The 17,944-nt window shown below is 43.3% G+C and overlaps 1 protein-coding gene across 4 annotated transcripts in view; it reads right to left on the bottom strand.

Annotated features, from left to right (window-relative positions):
* KCNG2 (potassium voltage-gated channel modifier subfamily G member 2) overlaps positions 1-17,944 on the bottom strand; it is a 61,529-nt gene that overhangs the window by 8,351 nt on the left and 35,234 nt on the right. The gene's annotated exons all lie outside the window — the stretch shown is intronic.

Raw genomic sequence — 17,944 nt, 5'->3', positions numbered from 1 at the left:
CCCAACACTTGGAGCACTTTCCCGGTTTGGGAGAGACCCAGCTCCTGCTCCTAAGCCGGCAGGGTGGAAGCCTCCACCTGGCCCTGCCTGGCCTGCAGAAGCACCTGCAGCACCGGGTGCTGGGTCACTGCCCTCTCTCATCCCAACTATCGCTGTGAAATGAAGAAGCCTTCCCTGAGAAAAATTCCAGCGAAACAGCAGCATTCCCAGAAATGTGCCTCCCCAACAAAACCCAAAGATTTTGCTCATACTGGTGCTTTCTGATGAAAAGCAATTTTCTGATCAAAAGTGATTTCCTGAGGAGAGCATCCAGCTAATTTTCCCAGTAAGGATGAGCACATCACTCCTGCGATGTGACCCGCTGTTGGTCAGGCAGCATCACACTCCGCCCTCGGGCGCAGGCACGCTCCCCTCACCACCGACCACCTACAGGCTTGCTGATTATAATTCAGCATATCGGCCATTAAAGCTAGGGTCAGGCTGAACTTGCAGCCAGCCCGCTCTGAGTATTTCTTGTGTTCCTGAGCAAAAATGATTCAGCTACCGCACAGTCTGTCCTCAAAGCTGGCTGGCTGTGAATTCAAAGTAACGATTTCTGTTTTTAAAGTCGCCAAGGGGCCATGAAAGAGCTCTCTGCTTCTTGCTGTACACGCTTTGATCTGTAACTAGAGCTTAGTTCGTGCTTCATCTTCAGTCCAGCTGCTGCAAAAGCTAACCAGAGCCTTGCCTCCAGCACGGAGGGTTGTCGCTAATGGTTTGCAGTCATATTATGGACACAAGACAGCTCTTGTACAGTTGTTCCTGTACAACTTGTCTTTGTTGAAGAGAAAGGGCAAGGAGGTGGGCAAGACTATACCTACTTTAGACTTAACTCTCTGGATTTCCTTTGATCCCAAGACAGCACAGCCCCAAATCACCACTTTTCAAAACCTGTCATTTTTATTCTGCCAGTGAAGCTGCAAATAAACGTGAAACACCGACAGGAACAAAGGAGATGCCAAAAGACTATGGCAACTGCTAGAAGGTAATTTCAGGGTGTGCTAAAATCCACAGCCAGAGTCTAATCAGCTGGTGAAATAACATGCCGTGCTATTCAGTTGCAGTCATGTTGCTGAGGGCTTACTGAGGTACAGCTACCTGCAGGTGCCTTGCATTTCTGTCTCAAATTGCTCTTCCGACAGGCAACTACAAAGGCAAACAGCTATGTTCATGGAAAGCTCAGGAAAGGGTCTGGGAGTCAACAGGAGGGAAGAGAAGACCGTGTGGGTGAGGAGTTTACCCGCGCACCGTGGTAGCCTATGACCACCCTCACAGACTAAACAGATGGGAGACACAGAGGGCACTCATGGTCGCAGAGGCTGCAGAGGGAACCAGCTGTGTTTCCTCGAGTTACTCTGCCCAATCCACAAGCAGCCTGCCGCTTTGGGCCACCTCCGCCCCAAACTGCATGACCAAAATTAGATACTGTAGGTAACCCTTGGCTTTCTAAGCCATAAATATTGAGCCTTGAGATCTGTTTAACTCCCGCCTTTTTCCCTGCAAATGCTGTAGATGTCTTAGCAGCTATAGTCTGACCACATCGATTTGGCATATACATCTGAATTGTGGAGAAAGACACAGACACGGGGGATTCGATCACCAACCTACCAGGCAAGACTGCTGTCGTGATCCTAAGGCTGTCCTCCATTTCCCTGCCTCCTTCACTTACTGTCCCTGCCACATGCAGATATATTCTTCAGTCCACTGTCCTGCTTCTTTTTGCCCCAGTAGAGTTGCTGGGAAGAATGGAAAGCAGGTAAGTAGTACTACAGATGCACAAACTGCCCTCTCATTAATGTCGTCTTCTCAACCAGCTTTTCTTACACCTACATCCACTTTTAGCACACACTTCTCCAAAAGCAACAGTATTTGTTAGAGGGAAACGAATGTTATCTGGCTCTACTTTATGCAAAGCAAACAAAACCTAAAATCGGCAAGAAGCAAGATACATACAAAGAATAAAACAGATCATAAATACCTATGAAACAGAACACCATCAACTCATCTTTTTTTCAGATGCCTTTCAGGAACAGCACAGCACCTCACCCAGAGAGGCTGGGAGGGGGGGGCATGTAAAGACATCTAACATCTTAAAACTCCTCAGACTGTGAGTGCGGCTGGGAGCAGCTTAGGGAACAGTATGTGGTCCAGCAGCCAGCTGCTGCTATCTCCCAGTCTGATCATACCACACACCAGGAGAGAGGGGCTATACTGTAACTTAAGGAGGAGAGATGTACGCTGGGTAACACTTTCTCTGAGGATACTTCTTAAGTCTCTGCTCCATTCTCACTGCCTTGTGACTTCCTCATAGGCTAGTATTCCCTTCACTTTGTATTTAATTTTTTTTAACTCTTGTTTGTAATCTGCTTTGCTACAATGAGGGCACACAGATTCTCACAACCTGTGGTCTTCACCCTTGAAACAAACCTTGTTGCTAATTCCTTCTTGCTTACCAAATAGACACACACACACACACACACACACACACACACACACACACAAAATAACCAACACTTGTATCTGGAGCTTGCTGATAGGTCCAATATATAAGTGAAGGATTTGATTTGTTCAAGAACCATGCATGTTCAAGAAAGATCATTCAAACTAGAATGAGTTGGGAGAGTAACCCAAGGCTGCTTGGATAGCTAGTGGAATGGAAAACCTATCATAAAAAAGACAATTAAATGCATTTTACTTGTTTGCCATCATCAAATGAAGGCAGAGAAGAGGCGTGTTTGCTGTCTATAAATATACCAAGAGAAGCACTTTCTAATGGTGTGGTCAAATGCTCACATTCAGGTCTATCTGGACTCACTGAAAGTACTGCTGTCTCCATCTACTACCTGCCTGTTTACAATTCGCAGCTCAGCCCACAGAATGGGACATTCATTCCTTAATCCTCTTCAGTGCAAAGCCAAGCAGGATAACTCACTGGTTGGTTATGCAACAACAGCTGACTTTGTTCTGGAGTGGCTGGGAAGGGCAACATCATCAGCAAAGTAATGGCAATCAGCAGGGGAGGTGGGAGTGGGAAGGAGAGGGACGTAGAGGGCCCTAACATACTCAGTGTTTGCACTAGCTATTTGCAAAGAGAACCCATCACTAATTGAAAGGACAGTGTCGGCATAAGAAATAGCTATGCCAGCTTTCGGCATCTAGATTCTAGAAGACACATGAGGTTCCAAAAGAGCCCCCCTGCAAGAACAGGGAAGGACAGAGACCTTTTAAGATGAAGCTTCTCAGTTTCTGGAAATGATGGTATGACATAACAACACAACAACAAGGGCCTGCGCTCACCTCATAAGACCCCTCCAACTCCTACCTGCCCATAATGTTCAACTAGCAAAGGAAATGATGCGCTTGATACTGCTGGAGCTGGTCCTTGGGGGGTCTGAGATGCCTACCTGGCTTGTCCACAGCTTTCACCTGTGCATGTGTGTAAGACACAAGTAGGCTGTTTAGAGAATTACAACCTATATGTACAAGAATAGGTTTATTGACATTTGTCTGAACAAATATTCTGAGTCAAAACACTGGTTTTGTATCTGGGGTCTGCTTTGGCAATTTTACAACCTCTCCAACTACAACCAGTGCCATTTGGAAATTGTCTGAAGACAAACAGCTACACAAGAAGACACGGGTCCCCAAGAACAAGGTATTATATTTGAAACTCATTAACTCCCATGGCATTGGAGGCAGAATGTCACAGGCTCGTTTTCTGGCAGCTTTGCTCTGCAGCAGAGCCCATCTGTGGGAAACACCCACAGGTGACACAGCCATCCAGGTGTGTCCACGGCTCCCACACAGCCTGCTGGGCTTGGACCAGGCACGACCTGCACAGTCTGACCTCAGGGGGCTGCTCAGTGCAGAGGGCTTGTTTATCTGAGTGTCTGCCACCGACAGAGGCAGTAAGGCAGAAAAAAGAATGATGATTTCACCAAGAAATGGTGTTCTCCAAAGAACAGCTTCACGTTAGAAACACCGATGTTCTTAGCGTTTCTGAGTAAAAATTACCTTGGAATTTTCTATTTGCAGATTTCCAGAATGTTTGTCTTGGTTTTGGCCCACTTTTTCACTGAAATTCAAAGTAGAAAAACCCCAAGAGATTAATTAAGTGCCAGTAGCCTCCTTGCTGACAAGTGTCCCCCTCTCCCCCTGATTTCACATGAAGTAGAAATCTTCCTCCCCAGCCCACTCTCTTTTCTAGCTCTGATAGAGGCATCATATCCCCCGAGGCTTGGAAACTACAATGCTTTTTAAAAAAAATCCATTCTCTGTAATCCTAAGCAAATGCCTGATTCTGAGCTTTTACATGAAGCAGCCCGGTTAGCTTGCAAATTAGAAAATCTCCTGATTTCTGAAGAATAATCCTAGCTTGTATTTTCTATCCTAGTGCTCTGAAAACAAGACAGACTCAGTTGTTGCTTCAAAAAACTTGAGCAACGGCACTTGGCACTTACAGCACACTTGCTTCTCATAAACATGGCAGGACTGCAAAAATAAAGATGGGGGTTATCTCCCGTAAGTGGCAGCATAAATCAAAACACTGCAGAACCAGAGCGGGGCTGAGTCCTCGCCAAGGGCACTTACGCGCAGTTCAGTTTCCCCAAGGAATGACAACACCTAGACCCAACACTGCCCTCTGAAAGGACCAGCCCAAGAGAGACAGCGTTACAGGGGGCTGCGTTACAAAGCAGTGGCATTCCCAATGCTTCCACACCTACCCAACACCTGGGAAAAGACAATGCTGTGGTGGCACCTGGCTGTGCTCACAGGCACATGCAGATATAGAGTGTCTAGAGCTGTGGTCTTCCTAAACCCAGCATCCTCTTTTCCTCTTCTCCTCACTCTAAAAAAGAATCTCAGACTTGTTCTCTCTCTCTCTTACTAATTGTATTAAAAAGAACAACTGATTCTTAACAGCATTTTAAAGCATATTTCCCTCTTATTTCCCCCAGTTTTCCCCTTCTTTCAATCCCTGTTTTAGAAGCTCTTCTCCTCCTGCCTCCCACTCATTGCTGGTTCTATTTTACTGACCCACATTAGTTTTACTGGTTCCGGCAACCCTGTAACCTGCTGTAAAAGTTGCGGGGTGTCTGTTTTTTCTCTTGGAGGAAAGGCGGGTATTTTTTTTTCCCAAACCTGTTTTTCCCCCCCCCCCCTCTCTTTATCCTATTATCTGAAAGCAAGTGAAGGATTTGCCTGTGTTGCCTGTGGGTAGATTTGGTCTCCTGCTGGTAGTGGCTGAGTCGCAGCTGGCAGCCTGCTACCGCATTGCCCTTGCGCTGAAACACGCTCTAAGCTGTGCTCCTGCACTTGCAAAGTGGACGAATTTTTGCAGGGTGGCTCTGACTGCTGCAAAACCCTGCACTCTCTCATATTCTCTCTTTCTGCTTGAGGCAACAGTAACACTGTTTTCCGTGACAGCAGTGCAAACTATTAGAACTGCACGACTTACTTACCTTAAATTAGCCAATATTTCTACTGTGTAAGAAGGCAACTAGCTGTGGACTGGGAGAAAATATCCACAGCTTCTGCCCACAGACACTCAGTTTGTGGACCTTTCAGGAGGGTGCTGCAATTTCTGTTCTGTCGTCGTTTATACCCAGTGCAGCGTTTGCCAAGTTTCCAACACGGCTCAGGATGTATTGGATGGCTGGGACCTTCACGCTGTTCTCTCTATTTCCTATTTGTACTCAGGCTCGGAAAACGAGCTGGAGCAGAGGGGAAGGGAGTGTGTGCGTGTGTGCCTGCATGGGAAGGTGAGGGTATGAGGGCCCTGCCAGTGAATGTCCAGAGAGCTGGTCTGGCATGTGGCCTGGTTAACAGCCCGTTCCGGCTGAGGCATTCTGCTCATGAGTGACTCACAAGCTCAAGTCTGAACAGCAGCTAATGCTGGGACTAAGCCCTGCCGGTAACATGTCCCAGCCCCTGTAGCACCCTCCACAAACACCGTCAGTGCTGGACAAGATACCTGGGTCAGGATGCTCCCTTCACGGGGCCAGCCTCATGCCACATCGCTCCTCTTCAGGAAGCTTCCAGACTTCTGAGGTTTTCTGGCTGCCCTTGCCTTTAATCACAATTATGAACTGCCACTGCTCATTTTATCTTACTGATGACTTCAGGTCTGAATATACAGGACGTACAGCATCCTCGCAGGCACCTCCTGCACGGGGGCACAGTGCTTCTGCACGAGCGAGTCTGGGATGGGATGGCAATTGCTCACCCACCTGTAGGGCCAGAAGGGGCTCTTGAGCTAATCGCCTGCTGAGCAGAGGATCTCACCAAGTGGCTCATGAATCACACACGTGGTTTCAACTGAGCTGAGATATAATGTTTAGAAGGACTGACAGAATGCATTTAAAAACTATCTGAGATGATCTGACTAGATAAATGGTTTCCATTGTTAATCACCCACACTGTAATGCACTTTATTTAGAGCCTGAGTTTGTCCAGCTGCAGGTTCCAGTTATTCTTCACCACTGTCTACAGACATTCAATTATTCTGCTGTTTACTGCATTAAAAACTCTTCTAGTGTCTCACTATAAAGCAGAATTTTCAGATTTCAAATAATTATTTTAACCTTTTTTTTTAAACTTAGCTGCTGAATGGGTACCAATCTGGAAATGCTATCTCAAGTCTCATGCTTTGCCTCTTAACTAGCATGTCAGATGGGAAGACACGTACAGCCAGTAGTACATCAGGGTCTCTAAATTCCTTCTGAGTCCCCACTTCCCAAAATAGTCTTTTGTCCTGGGGTCTCTACGCTCTCTACACTTACAAGTTGCACTCCCTGCTCATGAACATGCAGTTACCTCCCCATGTTCAAATCAGTTCAGCTAAATGTGCCAGATACTTCCAGTCCCTGACTAGTGTGGACGTTTCTCTGCTATATGTAAATTTCTTTTGCAGTTGTTTTATATTTTTGCCCCAAATCACCAGCAAAACACCTAAGTAGCTCTGGGCCAACACCAGAGACACTTGCATGCCTTTTGGCGTACACTGTCACTGGATGATGATTTCTGATGCTACTCTTCTGCTACTTCAAGATCTAAGAAAAATTCTAAAAACATTTAATAAGGGAGGTAAGTTTTTGAAAAATGTCATTTTTATTAAGGGGGGATGTTGTGTGAGACTAATTCAAATATCTTACAGAAGTATAAGTACCTACATCAGGGTCTTTTTTTTTCAGAAAACTTTATAAACTCATAAAAATTATACGAAGTTTGACTAATGAGTGGTGTTCTACATAGACTAGAATTAATTATGCTGTTGTGCTCAAAAATGTTGTCGATTGTACTCAGTACCATCTTTTTCATGGTTTTACTTGGATGCTTACCTTTAGAAAATCCAACAACCTTATAGCTTTCTCCTGGTCCTTTCTTAAGCCTTTGATAAAAACCTATTGCAAAAAAATGTTTTAAACTTTTTGGTTTTTTTTTTTCTTTTCATTTGTATACCACTCTTCTACTTATCTTGTCTTGCATGTAAATGTCTCCACAGACACTGCAAAAAGTTCCCAATTTTAAAAACTTCTATATTTCATCTCAATCACCACATGCAATGAAAATGTAAGCATTTATAATGTTAAAGGATTTAATGCAATTAGTTTCTAAGTGCTGTATACACATGAATCAGCTCATTACCTCAGCCTAGCTATATGAGGTCTAGCCAAATGTAAATCTGGTTGCTTTCTTTCATTCCAAACATCCAGAATTAATGGCGACATATCCTGGAGCTCTGAGATAAAAGTTCCAGATTATATTTTTATTACAATAAATTAAAGATTTCTCTCTTTCAGAACAGCAGGGCAGCGCTCAGTAAGCCCACAGAGCACAAGTTCTCCCGCAAAAGGCAGTGGAGCAATACCCTCAGGGTATTACAGAGCAGGCTATACTGGGTAGCTGTAGTAATTTTACAAACATGACTGGAGGCCGAGCAACTATTATCATGAGATTGCTTCAGAGACTCCCTGGATGATTGCCCTGGAAGTCAGGAGAATAAACCCACTGGTAGGTATAGATAGTTATGGTGGTGGAACCAGAAAAATATTAAAAGAAATTACATATGGAGCATGTTTTGCTGGGTGAGCCACATTGCACCACACATAAACCAGTTAATAACGTGCCAAAGTTACCAATGCTTTTATGGAAGAGTCTTATCTGTTTAATTATTTATCACTAATGTTATATTGCGGCATATTTATACAGTATTTAAAAGAAGACCTGAGCCTCCTATTTATTCATAAGAAAATATCCTTTAGACTAAAAGGGTTCATTAGCACAGCATAAAGTTACTAACAAGTCAACAGGAGTTTTATCTTATTCAACTCTTGCCTCTTGCCCAACCTAACAGTGCAGAGAAATACTCCCCAGTTTTTTGACTTCTAAGCCTGAAACACTGCAAATGGTCTTAGGTGGTTCCCAAAACCTACCGTTCTCAAAATCTTCCAGGGCAGTTCCTTGTCTCATAAGGATTTCCCTCTTTTCTTGCTAAAAGCAACTCAGGAAAAGACACTGCAGGGAGACCCAAAGTTGGTAAGAGCCAAGCATGAACAGCTGAGGCAGTAACTTTGCTCCGATGGGGAATTTTGAGCAGGGGGTCTGCAGGCTCACTGTGGGACTCTGCGCAAACCTGCTCTGCAGTGCTGTGTCCCCAGCCCCCGATCTAAAGGCAACTCTTAGTGAAAGAAAATACAACCCTCCTCTTGACACGACAGGGAAAGATTTTCTTACTGGGACCATGTTTCCTTTATCTTCTCTTGAAGGAGCTGCCATGACAGAACAAGTAGATATGTCTGCTAAAATTTAAATGGCTTCAATTAAGGAGGAAGGCTGAATTTTTTATTGTTTTTTTTTTTCAGGGGAGGAAGGACTGCAGTAAGTATTTTTTTTTTCCCAAGAGGAGTAAGCAAGCCAAGGAGAAGAAATGGCAAGAGCTCTCCAAATGCAGTCACGACTAAATCCAACTAGTTGTTACCCAGCACCCTGTCCACACTACCAACATCAAGAGTAACCAATCATTCCTTCAAACATTTTCTTTTTCATTAGCAGCTTAAGGTAGCCTTGCAAAGGGGAAGGACTATCTCTGAACAGAGCTGGCAAAGCTCACGCGTGGTGTGCTATTTGACCAGGGGGCTTGCAGGCAGCTGGAGCCCTGGGCAGCGGTGGGCAGCGCAGGTGCAGTGGGCAATGTGTTGTGCAACAGCGACGCCGAGGACTCACAGCACCAAATGTTTTTCCCTAGTATGCGAATACAACAATTCTCAACTTGGTAAAAAAACCTGATACCGAGATACGCTGTAACGCTAACAGCTGGATTTAGGCAACCAGTAAAGGAAAGATTTAGATTCAGATCCATGTAAAAGAAATACATTTATTTCTTTTACATTAAGGACTGTATCATTCAGATGGTTCAGAGACAAGCACAGTAAAATGATCAAAGGACACGATCACCGCTTCTTGGTATTTGCAAAGAACATTTTGCCATTAGTCTTACATTTGCAAATTCCATGGGAGTCGGATAAAAGATGCACACCGCTCAGAAAACCCACACAACACAACATTTAAGGTTTAGCTTGAGCAATGCAGAGGTTCTCGACTCCTTGATTTTAAAGCTCTCTGTGTGACCCACAGAAGCAACGTCACTTTTACCTTTCAAACCTCATCACTTTCAGACAAACCTGAGCTGTCTGAAAGGGCACATGCACAGCAAATTTCTCGGAGCAGACTATGATGACTCAGACTTACACTGCAGAACTCTGCAGTTACTCCTCAGTTTTGGGCTCTAAGGATATCATACAGTAATTGCATCTGACATGAACTAAGTTGGTCTCACTTATGAAAAGAAAAAATTTTCCTCGCTTAGGAACCTAGCTCGCAGCCTGAGACATGAGGAATGGGCCTGTGTACGTGAACAGCATTTTATTTCTGTTATGACGATGGTCATAGACGTTGTGTTTAAGACATTCTGTCCCAAAACATTCACAATCTCCGTGCAGGACTACACAGAACAGGCAATGAAACTACACAAGGCTAATTGGGCACATAAACAACAAAGCAAACTTTTGCTTATTGCTGATGACTAAAGCTGTGGGTAAAGGATGCTCTCAAAGCTTGTGATTTGTATTGTGTGTTATCATTTTGATTTAAGTACCACCTGATCAGGAAACCTACTTTAAGCTTATGAATGAAAAAAATAAGAAACACCTTACTTTTAGTTAAAATACAGCTCTGTAGTGCTGTGAGTCCTACATCCCTTCAGCAAGGGCATGGGAATGTGAAAGCGAACACGAATCTCATATGTCTACAGGAACTTCCTTGTGCACAATGTTGTAGAAAAGGCGGGTGACAATTGTAACTGAGTCATTTGGTCTTTCCCTGGCCTCCAGCCAGCTGTGGCCTGAACTGCCCGGAGCAAACACAAAATGCAAACTGGCAACGTAGGGAACAAGTACATCAGATCACTTCAGATGCCGTAACTGGTGACACCGTTACAGCTCATGGTTTTTGCATTTAAACAGCAGAGCTGAGAGAATGGTATAACGAATTCTCAGATGATCCCCAGGGAAATTAGTTAGTCCAATTCCTCAAGATTCTTTTTATAAAAAGTCACCCTCAGTGCCTATATACTATAAATAGTTATCTGTAATACCAGCAGGGAGATTTTTTTAAATACAGGTTTTATGTTGGCTGTGTTGTAATTTCTAGAACAGTTTATTCCACAAAGAAAGGAAAAACACAAGCTGCAATTTTATTAAGACTTTCATTGATGAAAACAAACCTTCTATGCATCACATAAACATGTGGCTCTAAGTCAAAATCAAGAAGGTCTCAGTATCACATGCAGAAGAACAGCTGAACAGTCACAAAAGAGACAAAGTACTAAAAACAAGCTCTCCAGTAATGAAAAGCTTCATTGCAGAATCTCAAGCACAGTGCCATCTTAGGATAGAATGCACTACAACAATAACTGTTTTACTCCTTTACATTACTTTTCACTGAAATAAGTAAAAGGTTTAATGTAAAAACGACAGTTTTTTCCACCCAGAAGTACCTCAAACTGCAAGAGTTTTGAGACAAGATACCATTCATTCAACAAAATCTTTGGCATTTCTGACACACTGAGGCCCTGAATACTTATATTTCTTCCTATTATCTACCTATTTAGTTACAAACCTAAAAAAATTGATAGTTATAACCATAGAATCTCAGAATGGTTGAAGTTGGATGGGACCTCTGGAGGTCATTCTGGTCCACCCCCCTCTACCCGCTCAAACAGGGCCACCTGGTTGACCAGGACCGTGTCCAGGCCGCTTTTGAATATCCCCAAGCACGGAGATGCCATGACCACCCTGGGAAACCTGTGCTAGTGCTCAGTCACGCTTAACAGTGAAAAAGTGTTTCCTGACGTTCAGAGGGAACCTCCTGTGTTTGTGCCCGTTGCCTCTTGTCCTGCCAGTGTGCACCGCTGAAAAGAGCCTGCCTCTGTCCTCTTTGCACCCTCTCTCAGGTATTTATACACACTGGTGAGATCTCCTCAGAGCATTCTCTTCTCCAGGCTGAACAGTCCCAGCTGTCTCGGACTCTCCTCATATGTGAAATGGTACAGTCCCTTCATCATCTTTGCGGCCCTCGGTTGGACCTTCTCCAGTATGCCCATATCTCTCTTGTACTGGGGAGCCCGCAACTGGACACAGGACCCCATGTGTGGCTGCATCATTGCTGAGCAGAGGGGAAGGATCTCCTCCCTCAACCTGCTGGCAATACATTACCTAATGCAGCCCAGGATACCAGTACCCTTCTTTGCAGCAAGGGCACGTTGCTGGCTGATGGTAAACCTGGTGTCTACCAGGATCCCCAGGCCCTTTTCTGCCAAGCTGCTTTCCAGCTGGGTGGCCCCCAGCATATACTGGTGCATGAGGTTGTTCCTCACCAGGTGCAGGACTCTGCATTTCTCCATGCCAAACTTCCCAATGTTCCTGTCAGCCCATTTCTCCAGCCTATCGAGATCATTCAGGATGGCAGCATGACTCTCTGGCGCTTCAGTCACTCATCCAAAGTTTGTGTCATCTGCAAACTTGCTGAGGGTACACTCTGGTCCACCCTCCAGATCACTAATGAAGATGCTGAGCAGGACTGGATCCAGTACAGACCCCTGGGGCACACCACTAGATACAGGCCTCCAACAAGACTTTGTGTCACTGATCACCACCCTCTGGCCCTGGCCATTCAGTCAGTTTTCGACCGATCTCACTGCTCATTCAGCATCTACATCAACATCTTGTCTATGAAAAGCTGTTGAGAATCATTATACAAGACTCTCTTAACCTTGTCTGAAATTACTTTTGTGTGTACCTTTGTGAAATGAAATCTTTAGTCACAAGATTGTTTAAAAGGCACATTCACAATTTATCTATTCCCCACTCTCACCAATATGAAAGTTGAAGCACAGTGTGTAAATTAAGCTTAGAAGGTTAAATAGTTTCAGGCTTCTTTATGAGCTATTATTAACTTCATTATTTATGAATCTCTCTCTTTGTTGTAACGTTCTTCAGCTGAAGGTTATTGAACTGTAACTTCCTATCACAGCATCTTTAATTAGACTAGCTTTTCCCAATACATTATACAGCACGGTGAAGAAGGAAATACTCGCTGATCTTCTTGTGCTGTTTTACACTGTGGTACTACAAATGATTTTGCTCAGTGGGACTCAGGCCTGTCAATGTTTTTGTGAATCAGGACAAAACACTTGATGTAAATCTCCGAGTTCACCACCTTTTTTTCTGTGATGAGGAAGCCTGTCTAACAAAAGAAAGAATCTTTCTTCTTCAGGTAGAAATGGTCAACCATTTCTCTGTTTTCACCAAGAAAAAAAAAAGAAGAGCCTAGTAGGATGACCATTTGGCTTTCAGTTGAATCTCTTGATGTCTTTTGGTTGTTCGGGTCTAACTCTGTTATTAAAGCTTATGCTGTAATGTATCCCCAACTAGTTTAAGACTCCTGTGATGTATTAGCTGCTTTCCACGAGTGACTCGATGCCTGTCATTTGTTTAGAGAGTTGAGAAGCCCACTTTAATGTATTGTATACCTAAAATGCCTTAAGGATACTCTGCCTCTGGCTATTTTTATGCCTTGGAGATCAGTTTTGTGGTGGTCTGGAAAGAGCTCAGTGCCTGAGGGCTCCTGCTATGATTTTGTCTTAGCAGTATTTTGCCTTAAGAGGGGACTTTCCACCATTAAATCTAGACCTTGCATAGAAATCTCCCATTATGAAAATTCTGAAATTAAAAATTAATTATTGCTTTGTAACTTTACATGGAAGAACCTGATTCTCTTCACTCTTCACTCTAAACTCTTCAAGTTTATTTTCTTTATACATTTGAAGTGTCCCTTTCGTGACATTTCCAGAAGAGACTATTATGTGCATTACTGGATTGGTGGGTTTTATTTAATTTAATCAGTAAATAAAAGCTTAATGAGAAAAAAAAAAAGACAAGATAAAATATATGTCCTAATTTAGTAAGTATTGACTAGCTTAGGATCCGATTCTGTTAGCTTTATTGATAATTGTGCAGCATCTGAAATACATGATACTACTTCTGTCCTGGTTTAAATGACACAGGATTAATTCCTCTTTCAGTAATTTCACTTTTCAGTAAGGTCTCTTGTAATGCTTGGGGAAACCGCATTTTTAGAAGACTCTAGTGTCTGAATTTGTGAAAATATTTACTTTATAGCCAGCTCTGTTATGTGGGTTTCAAGGTCTCAGTGTTTTCCAGCTCACTAGGTGCAGGGATCAGGAGGAGTGAGACCCGAGCACTTGATCCAGGCTGGCCAACAGGATTATTTCATAACATGAATGTTACATTAAATATAAATTAGAAAGTTTGATGAGCAGTTCTCCCTCTTCCTTAATGGCTGTGATCCTGAGAACTTTTTGCCCCTGTGCTGGACCCCTGAGCCCTTCCCTTCCAGTTCCAGTGCTCTGCCACCCTCAAAGTAAAGAAGTTCCTCCTCATGTTTAGATGGAGCTTCCTGTGTTCAAATTTGTGCCCATTATCCCTTGTCCTCTCACTGGGCACCACTGGAAAGAGCCTGGCCCCATCCTCCTGACCACCCACCCTTCAAGTATTTAGACCCCCCTCAGTCGTCTTTTTTCCAGGCTGAAAAGGCCCAAGTCCCTCAGACTTTCTTCCTAAGAAAGATGTTCTAGTCCCCTCATCCTCACCATTCCCGGGTGGGGAGGGGTCATCAGGTGATAGAATAATTGTATAAATGACAACATATTGTTATGGGTTCTTCAAATCATAACAGCTTCAGATGAATCGAGGTGACCATTAGTATGAACAAGACAGCTATGGTACGTGGGAACATGATCCTTCCCACTCTTGCTAAACCACTAGGGATTGCCACTGTCATCTAGAACATCTGGAGCAGTTAATAAAGTTAACAAAATGTATGATTGATTCTTCTTCTGTATTTTAAAAGAGACAGGCAGGCACCTAAAATAATTTCCTCACCCACGTGGCAATTACTCCTAACTTTTAAGGTCCTGTGCCTACATCTGTGTGAGGTCACTTAAACCTCTGAAGGACATCACTGGGTGTAACAACTGGTTCATTCAGGTGACATTAAAGGATTGGGGTATGAAAAATTGCTCTCCAGCATGTTTTTTTTCATGGCCAGTTCCTCTTTCCCTGAAGCAGTAGCAGGACAGATAGGTGGCACATAAAGCTTTTGTTTTCTGGAAAACGCCAGCTCAAGGAAAAGACAACCGCTTGTTAGCCAGAGTATCTACGATAGCTCTGACATGGAACCCTAACAACAGTAATGTCAGCCAGAGAGCCTGGAAAAGGTACACACTGAGTACAGTGCGTCCTTGAAATAATATTTACTGTTTATTTGTTCCTTAGCCAGGAGGGATGCACATACATTTTCTGCTTGTTAGGAGGCTGCAAAACCAGACCAAAGAGCTATCCCTGGGCATGAATTTTAAACTAGGTACTAGGGGTACAGCTCAGGATGGTTAACATGGCTCTGAATTCACATGAGCTCTCTTCTCTCCACACCTGTCACTTGATGAGCTGCATTGGCCTGCTAAGCCGTGTACCGATGACACGCAAGGAGTGTGCAGCCTAGGTCTCTGATCCTACAAGCAATTCTATGTGCGCAGATGCCTGACTCCTTGCCCAGCTTTACTGATGCTGAGAAGAACTACATGGGTGTTTACATCCATTTGTGCAGGACCAAAATCAGTCCCTGTGTATGACTCCTGGCATGACTAATTACAGCTCAAACAGAGTGTTGACCTGCATTGATTCAGGAGCGGGCGAGGAACATTGGGGATGAACTAAGCTGTGTACGAAGTGATCCTTCACCTGTCCCCTGTGTGAGAGGGCCACCTTTGTCTCAAGCAAAATAACCACTTCCACTCTGTCCGCAGACCTTCCCTGTGCAAAGGGCAGAACAAAGCCTATTTGCAGGAGCTCTGTGCTTTTAGAATTTAAGGGCACAGAAAAGCATCAGATCATTTATTCTGATCTCCTCTGTAGTACAAGCATTTCACCTTTGTAACTTGAACTGAAATCAGTTAATTTACTTTTGATTGAAGTTGAATGTGTTTAGCTGAAGGCTACCTTCCAGGATGGCACTGAGCTTTGAACTGAAAACATCAAAAAATACAAAATCCACTAATTCTCTTCCTAGTCTCCCCCAGTAATTAATCACCGTGGTATTAAATATTGGCACCTAATTTCCCATATGAATGTAACAGGATTCAGCTTTTAACCGTGCATCCTTTCCCTGCTTAATTTCAAGGTCTTTCAGATGACACAGGTCTCCTCCCCACATAAAACCCACTTCTTTGCTTAATCCACTCACCTTCCTTTTGATAATCTAAATAAATGGAAATGTTCAAGTTTCTTATTGTATGGCATTTTCTCCAAGTTCCTAATATTTATAGGTTTTTTCATCCTCTCCAATTTTTCAAAACACCATTTCCAAACATCATTTAAAAATACGAACATGAGAGCTGACTGCAGTATTCTAGTGTCAGTCTCTCCAACACCGCATACAGGCACAAAATCATCTTCCAGCTTCTAATCGCTGCTCCCCAGCTTATGTATTCAAGGATCACATTGACCCTTCTGACTTTATGCTGCAATAGGAACTTACATTCAGTTGCTCGTGCCCTAAATCCTACTTAGAGTCTTGTTTTGGGAATCAGACTCTATGCTTTTGCAACAGCAAGTCTGCATCGGTCTTTATTGTACAATTTTGCATTTGACTACAAAATGCTTCTTTTAATGTCCCCAGCTTACAAAGAAATCCAGGCTTGTCTAATATGCTTGCTCTATCCTCATTATTACCCTGCTCCACCCAACAAATATTATCAGTCTATTATTATGAGTCCCTATTTATGTTCAGATCACTAGTAAAAATATAAGGTGCCTAAACTCTGGTAACTCTGAAAGCAATTGTTCAGCTCTCACTTAGACCCAGGAACATCTAAACACTAAATACATCTCAGTTTTCAACAGTAAAATATCCCTTGTGCTTAAAATTCCAGCATACTGGAGCACTGTTGGTTAATTACAGTAAAAGGCATGTGTTTTGGAAATGATCATTTCAAAAAAATTTTTAGGACAATACAGTTTTAACTAGTACCCAGTAGTACTAACCTCAAATTTTAGATCACAAGAAGCCTTTAAAACAAAGATCTTATGATAAATCAAGTATCAAACAACATACCAAATGTTTTGTCTTTTTTCCTGGCTGCTACTGAATGAGTCTGATTCCAAATCAAAAACTCAGCTGACATCTAACCTGAGTGTACCTCGCAAGCAAAGGAGGGGTTTAACTGCATATGAGGTCCTCAGTCAAACGCAGGGGTCTCTCTGGAGTTGCCGGCCCCATTTTCCATCGGCACGCTTTTCACTTTCAACGCCACAAACCAGTAAATGCCTCCTGTCAGGTAAATGACCACTCTCTTTTCTTCTAGTGGCAGTGAGCGATGAGCCGGTGATGGCACACATGAAGGGTTCTGCTTTCAGGAGAGCTTAGCCTTCGCCTGAGAGGCAGAACTTGACAGGGTGAAGTACTCTCTTACTAACTGAAGTTCACAATCACATTTAATGACCATGGGGCTGGAAAATAAGCCCAAACATTTAGTGTCAAGCGTGGATCTAAGTAAAAATAAAGAGGCCATGAACTCCTCAAAAAGTCCCGTCCCCGCCCAAACCCTTTAGATTGCATTTCAGCACATATTTAATGAAAATGTGAATGTCCTCCTCTATTGATCTTTAGATGAGCTTTCACTGGCCTACATACAGCTAATCCTGGGAAACTGAACTGCTTGCGCAAATAAGGGACTAAACCCTTAGGAAATTTGTTAAACTGAAGAATAAACAAAATATCCATAAACTTGATTTTCAAGGGCATGAAGCATCCACAGCTTACACTTGAGAATACTAAGCACGTCTGAAAATTGGGACATTTGCTTTGTTTCTGCTGTTAAATTGCTGCCTCAGCTTCCCTGTCCTTTACCTGACCTATAGCATGAAAATATTTTAGATGTGGTTTTTACAGTGGGGTACTGAGAGTTCATTCAAAGTGGTATGTTAAAGCACCTTGAAGGAAAACTGATCTGTTGGCTCTTAACCTACCTTCAAACATGAAGCCTCAAGGAAGGCTGATTTTTATACCCACAATAGCTAGTTTGTCATCTGGTTAGAGATGTCAGAAAACAAATCTGTTGCGTAAAGCTGTCTGCTGGTGTGCACTGGCAAAGCTGTGCTGGCAAGGCAGAGCTTGGCCCAATCTTCCCTCAATATTAAGTGACATAATGCTTTCTGTGCTATTCACTGGCCAGCCCTCCACTTCATAAATACTGAATGCAATACCT

Source organism: Rissa tridactyla, chromosome 2 (assembly GCF_028500815.1).
Source record: "Rissa tridactyla isolate bRisTri1 chromosome 2, bRisTri1.patW.cur.20221130, whole genome shotgun sequence".
Taxonomy (NCBI): domain Eukaryota; kingdom Metazoa; phylum Chordata; class Aves; order Charadriiformes; family Laridae; genus Rissa; species Rissa tridactyla.
This window is presented reverse-complemented; position numbering and strand designations above follow the sequence as displayed.